Genomic DNA, 7,623 nt, shown 5'->3' on the forward strand with positions numbered 1-7,623 from the left:
TTTGTTTCATGCACATATGTGCTTGACCTTTTGCTTTCAATGTCAACTTGTTCTGCCAAATCTCTAACTTTGTGTAAGAAAATGGACCAACAGAATATATTGTAGGTTCACTCAATCACTAGACTTCTTAGTTCTTATAAAGAGCTGTTGATATGTGTGGTAGGATTCACAGGTTGATACAGCAGATAGAGATTCTGTTGTCTGTCATACTTTTCCCACCTAGAACTGGCATTACATGAGATTTAGCTCATCCACTTTTTTCTTTAAAGAAAGTGAACTTTTTTTTGTATTAACAAGACAATGTCATTTTTAAGGATCAATATTTAGATTCAAAATAATTCATGTAATTATAATGAAAGATTTCATCCCTTGTTAAAGCAGTTTTCCTATTGAATATTTCTATAACATGGCCATTTTATTTTTTATTATAGCAAACTGTTCATAATATAAAATGTATCCTTTTACCATTTTAAGTGTATAATTAAGTGGCATTACATGCATTTAAAATGTTGTGCAACCGTCATCATAATACATTTCCAGAACATTTTTCATCATCCCAGACTGAAATTCTATATATTAAATAGTAATTCACCATGTCCCCTTTACCCAGGCCCTGGCAACCATAAACCTACTTTCTTTGTCTATGAATTTGACTACGCTATGTAACTCATAATAAGTAGGATTATACAGTATTTTCCCTTTTGTGTCTGGCTTATTCACTTAGTGTAATGCATAAAAGTAGACAAATGAAACCTCATTTAACATGGAGTTGGGCAGTCCTGAAGGAGCATGCACTGCTGCTTAGAAGCTTCAGCAGGAGTAAATATTTCCTTCTGACCTATCAGCAAGCTGCCAATCACTTTAAGCCAATGAAAACCACTACAGGCCTCTCTTATTTCCTACTAAAATTTAATAAAAGCTGGCCCTTCCTTTGTCTCTTTTGTCTATGGTTTGCCAGTCTACATGTCCCAAATATAAAATCTCTGCCATTTCCCAATTTCCCATTTGGCTTTTTCTGTTTTTTAAAGTCAACAATATTTTTAAGTTTTCATCCATGTTGTACTGTGTGCTATAATTTTTTTTCTTTTAAGACTGAGTAACATTCCATTGTATGTGTATCTCACATTTTATCTTCTCATCCATCAATGGACACTTGACTTTCTTTCACATTTTGACTATTTTTAATAATGCTACTATGAACATGAGTGTATAAATATTCTTTTGAGTGTTTGTGATATATACTCAGAGGTGGACTTTCCAGATCATGTGGAAATTTTATTTTATTTTATTTTTTTATGAACCACCACACTCCTTTCCATGGCAGCTGCACTGTTTTTCATTCTCACAATGTGCAAGAATTTCTATTTAAAATCTAGTACTTTATTTAACAACATGTTTATGAGTGTTTGTAAAATGGTTAAAATAAACAAATGATCTGTTACCACGTTTCCTTTAACATTAACAGTTTAGGTTATTTAATCCATAAACATAAATTTAGATTTTAATAGTGTCCCTAAGCCAGGAAATGTTGATGATCTCTAAGCCAATACTTCAGTACCACGTCAAGCTAGTCTCTTGCTTCTTCCATGACTGTGTATCCCAGTTTTATACATTGGTATTATTTCATTTGTACTTTAGTTCTACTTTGTTTCATCCACTAAATTACTGTTTTCTTTCAATTGCTATATGTGATGTACTGCTCCAGTGCTTGAATAATGATCATTTATTCCTTTGGTTCATCTTACTGTAAACTAGGTTTAATTCTTGCAATACAGACTCTGCCATTTAGTCAAACCTCAACATAACCCTAGAATATACAATTCTCTACTAAGAATATTGACTATTTTCTTTTGTGGAACGAGTATTCAACTTATCCCTTAAACAAGATCCACACATGTTACTTAATTTTAGTTCTCCTTGGCAGTCCACAGTGGAATTAGGACAAGACCATTTCTAAGTGTGCTGAAAAAGAGAACTTTCTGCTCATGCCCTTCCTTCTCCCTGGAAAGTTTGTCTGTATGACTCAAGCCTTTGAGAATCACTGACATCAAGAGGGGGCTTCTCATGTAGCTCAGTGGTAAAGAATCTGCCTGCCAATGCAGAAGACATAGAAACACATGTTCGATCCCTGGGTTAGGAAGATCCCTTGGAGGAGGAAATAGCAACGCACTACAGTATTATTGCCTTACTGAAAAATCCTATGGACAGAGGATCCTGGGAGGCTATAGCCCATGTGGTCACAAAGAATCAAACATGACTGAGAAACTGAGCATGAATTCATGCACAACATCAAGAGGAGACTCCTGTGGGAACACCAAATCTTAACCTACCCAATTTCATGACCTTGTCTTTATGGTCTATAAATTTTCATATATTTATTTAGAACCCCAGAAATGCATATAGATTTTCCAAGAGGTATACATTCACAGATAGCTTTAAATGGATTAGAATCCAGAAACATAGCTTCAAAATATATTCTTTCTTAATGTTTATCTCCCAGAGAATAAACCTGTAGTGAAGGGGAAATTTCTCCTTCCCCATTTTGTATTTCATAATTGTTCTTCCCCTGTTTTACAAAAGATAAACAAAACCCCCATATCTTATCATTTTCATATCTTAGTATGATTCATTGCTCCCTCAGTAGAAAAACTTCTAGGTAGATAAGAGATACATTAAAATGCTACTCTTTGTTTTGAGGATCTATACATAAATGACTCTAATAATGAACCAATGGATTCTTTGTAGGTCAGATTATTTGATGTCCTTTACTTTCAAAAAAGTTGTGATGAAACGTCTTTTTAATATTTTGACATATAGATAAAAAAGTGGTCAAATAGAAGAGTGACATTGCTATAACAAAACTTTTTATGAAGTGTGTTTTCCCAGTGACGCTATATCTATAAAAAATAAAAATTAGAACTCAATATGATATTTAACTCATTCTAGCAATAAGTAATATTCATTACAGACAAAATAAACCACTGAGAAATATGTACATCTATTTTGTTAAGAAATGTGCTTTCAATAAAGTTTACTTAGTTATTTCATATTGCTTGTCAAAATATGAAATAGCTTTATCTTGGTATAGCAAACTATTTACTATTAATAATTGTATTAATAACTTACTCCAGAGTAAACTCTTTTAAACTTGGAGACTTGTTGCTACAAGATTTTTTTAAAATATGATTTATACACATATTTTAGTTACAGGGTGTATGATAGGGTCATCTATAAAAGACTCCCAGGAATAAAATATATTGTATTAGGATAAAATTTAGTAGGGGAAATGAAATGGAAATACAAGTTCAAGGAGAAAAATGAAAAATGTAAAATATCAATCTGTTAAAGATGAAATTGCATATTTTTCAAATGGATAATGGTGTGTATCATATTAATATAGTCTCCATATTACATTTGATACATTGAAAAGAGTAATTAACATTTTAATTTAATGTGTAATACAGTTTTTGCAACTATTTAAACCAATGAGTCAAAATTTTAGATGTCAGGGAGAAGGGTAGTTTTACAAAACCATTTTTGGTCATACAACAGTGGCTTGAGGAACATTGATCTTGTCAAGGCTTCAAAATTCACTATGTTTTTCAACCTACTCAAATATGCCTCTACCTTTTTTGACCTCACAAAGGCAACTGCGGAAGCCCCAACTGTTCCCCAGGCTCCGGGAGTTATTACTAATCTATCTTTATGAATACTGCTGTAATCTATGGGGCTGCAAAGAATCAGACATGACTGGGTGACTGAACAACACAACAGACTCTGATTTCCAGAGCTATTTTGAATCACTACATAGGATATACACTGAACAACTCTTGTGGACCATTTTTATAGACTACAGTGTGAATAGAACTGCCTGGAGTTATGCAAACTGATAATCCTACCTTACGTTGAGGAAAATAGGAAAAAAAAAAATAGAAATTCAACAAAAGATCTCAAGGTCAGCTTCCTGATTCCAGTAACACTGAGGAAGCTATACAATGTACTTTCTGGAGTATAAGACATAATTTCTCCTGTGACTTGGAGAATAATTAACTAGCTCATTACCTTTGAACAATAATGCCTAGCGAATTTGTTTTAATCAGTGAGGAGCAAACTTGTTTTCTAACTCTATAATTTTACTCTAACCACTGACAGGACTTTTCTTTTTCTGAAAAATGCATTGTTGGTGTCTAAGTCTCCTAAGTATTTCAATTTACTTGCTTTAATTTCCTTTTGATGTGTACCTTTATATAATGGCTGCCAAAGCTAGAGGACATGAAAGAAAAAAAAAGTCACAAAACTAGAGTATAAGTTATTATTAATGTTACAAAACTAGTTAGCATGCTTAGTTTATCAAGATTGCTCCAACATAACCAATGAAGTAATAGGTAAAATTCCTAAAAAAAAATAGAGAGATGTCAAGTATTAAAATTGGGTTGGGTAAGGTTTTTGGTTTGCTTTCTCTTATGTATTTCCAAAGTAAACAATTGTAACTCCCAAAAGGTGAACATTAGTGCTTGAAAGATAAACATGTCTATATCTATAGATAGATAGATAGTTTTGAACTGTGGTGTTGGACAAGACTCTTGAGAGTCCCTTGGACTGCAAGGAGATTCAACCAGTCACTCCTAAAGGAAATTAGTCCTGATTATTCATTGGAAGGACTGATGGTGAAGTTCTCATACTTTGGTCACCTGATGTCAAGAACTGACTCATTAGAAAAGATCCTGATGCTGGGAAAGGTTGAACACAGGAGGAGAAAGGGATGACAGAGGATGAGATGGTTGGATGGCATCACTGGCTCAATCAACATGAGTTTGAGTGAGCTCTCAGAGTTGGTGATGGACAGGGAAGTCTGACATTCTGCAGTTCATGGGGTCATAAAGTCAGATACAACTGAGTGAGTGAATTGAACTCTCTCTCTCTCTCTCTCTCTCTCTCTCTCTATGTATATATATATATATATGTGTGTGTGTGTGTGTGTGTGTATGTGTGTGTGAGTGTGTTTGTGTGTGTGTAACAGTGATTTGTGGTCCTCCAAAGAGCTACAGAAATAGATGTTTTTCTGGAACTCTCTTGCTTTTTCAATGATCCAGCAGATGTTAACAATTTGATCGCTGGTTTCTCTGCCTTTTCTAAAACCAGCTTGAACATCTGGAAGTTCACAGTTCACGTATTTCTGAAGCCTGACTTGGAGAATTTTAAGCGTCTCTTTACTAGCGTATGAGATGAGTACAATTTTGTGGTACTTTGAGCATTATTTGGCATTGCCTTTCTTTGGGACTGGAATGAAAACTGACCTTTTCCAGTCCTGTGGCCAATAGTGAGTTTTCCAAATTTGCCGGCCTGTTGAGTGCAGCACTTTCACAGCATCATCTTTCAGGATTTGAAATAGCTCACCTGGAATTCCATCACCTCCACTACCTTTTTCATAGTGATACTTCTTAAGGCCCAACATTCAGAAAACTAATATCATGGCATCTGGTCCCATCACTTCGTGGCAAATAGGTGGGAAAACAGTGGAAACAGTGGCTGACTTTTTTTTCTGGGCTCCAAAATCACTGCAGATGGTGATTGCAGCCATGAAATTAAAAGACACTTACTCCTTGGAAGGAAAGTTATGACCAACCTAGAGAGCATATTAAAAAGCAGAAACATTACTTTGTCAACAAAGGTCCATCTAGTCAAGGCTATGGTTTTTCCAGTGGTCATGTATGGATGTGAGAGTTGAACTATAAAGAAAGCTGAGCACCAAAGAATTGATGCTTTTGAACTGTGGTGTTGGAGAAGACTCTTGAAAGTCCTTTGGACTGCAAGGAGATCCAACCAGTCCATCCTAAAGGAGATCAGTCCTGGGTGTTCATTGGAAGGACTGATGTTGAAGCTGAAACTTCAATACTTTGGCCACCTGATGCAAAGAGCTGACTCTTTGGAAAAGACCCTGACACTGGGAAAGATTGAGGGCAGGAGGAGAAGGGACGACAGAGGATGAGATGGTTGGATGGCATCACCGACTCAATGGACATGGGTTTGGGTAGGCTCTGGGAGTTGGTGATGGACAGGGAGGCCTGGTGTGCTGTGGTTCATGGGGTCACAAAGAGTCAGACACGACTGAGCGACTGAACTGAACTGAACTGAAAGAGCTACAGTACTTAAAGAGATATAAAATAAACCTGTGGCATTAAATTTCATTTGGTAAGAGAGGTATATATTTTGCTTTAAATTGTGATTAGTTTGGTATTTGTTATAGTGTCTGAACTTGGATCTTAATTATTATATTGTTGTTGCTGTTGTTCAGCCATGAAGTCATGTCCAGCTGTGTGACCCCATGGACTGTAGCATGCCAGGCTTCCCTGACTTTCACTATTCCCTGAAGTCTGTTCAAACAAATGTCCAATGAATCAGTGATGTTACTCCTTCCCCTCCTGTCCTCAATCTTTTTCAGCATTGGGATCATTTCAAATGAGTTCTGTCTTCACACCATGTGTCCAAAGTATTGCAGCTTCAGCTTCAGCATTAGTTCAGTTCAGTTCAGTCTCTCAGTTGTGTCTGACTCTTTGTGACCCCACAGACTGCAGCACGCCAGGTCTCCCTGTCCATCACCAACTCCTGGAGCTTACTCAAACTCATATCCATTGAGTTGGTGATGCCATCCAACCATCTCATCCTCTGTCATCCCCTTCTCCTCCCACCTTCAGTCTTTGGCAGCATCAGGACTGATTTCCTGAATATTTCCAGGTTTGATCTCCCTCCTGTCCAGGGATTTTCATGACTCTTCTCCAGCATCACAGGTCAAAATAAGTCAATTCTTTGGTACTCATCTTTCTTTATACTCCAATTCTCATATTCATACATGACTACTTAAAAGACCATAGCTTTGACTATATGGACCTTTGATGGAAAAGTCATATCTATGGTTTTTAATGTGATGTCTTGGTTTGTCATAGCTTTTCTTCCGAAAAGCAAAGTTTGTTTGTTTGTTTTGTTTTAATTTTAGAGCTGCAGTCATCTTCCGTGGTGATTTTGGAGTGAAAGCAAATAAAATCTGTCACTATTTCTATTTTTTTTTCCCATTTATTTGCCATGAAGTGATAGGACCAGATACATAATCTTAGTTTTTTGAATGTTGAATTTCAAGCCAGCTTTTTCACTCTCCTCTTTCACCTTATGAAGAGGTGCTTTAGTTCCTTTTTGCTTTAGTTCCTCTTAGAGTGGTATCATCTGCATATCTGAGGTTGTTGATATTTCTCCAAGCAATCTTTTTTTTTTTTTTTTTCCTTCAGAGCAGCTCTTTATAGCTTTATTTATAAATGTGCATGGAACCAGAATGGCAGGTAATAGTAAAAAGGCTAACATGGTGGAACATCAGAGGAATGCCGTGAAGCTGTTATAGAACACAGAAGAGTTATAATGACATGAGAAACATCCACGAAATGGTAAGTGAGAAATATAAAGAATTAATAGGCTCACTGATGTCAACTTCAAAAAAGTACTCTTGAAATGCACATTGAAAATAGGACAGCCAAAATATTTGCTGTGGTTTTACTACAGATTCCTGTTATCTTCACTCACACAATTTTTATATAACCTGAAATGAGCATTTATTTATTTTATAATCAGATTTTA

This window comes from Odocoileus virginianus, unplaced genomic scaffold (genome assembly GCF_023699985.2).
Source record: "Odocoileus virginianus isolate 20LAN1187 ecotype Illinois unplaced genomic scaffold, Ovbor_1.2 Unplaced_Scaffold_25, whole genome shotgun sequence".
Lineage (NCBI taxonomy): Eukaryota > Metazoa > Chordata > Mammalia > Artiodactyla > Cervidae > Odocoileus > Odocoileus virginianus.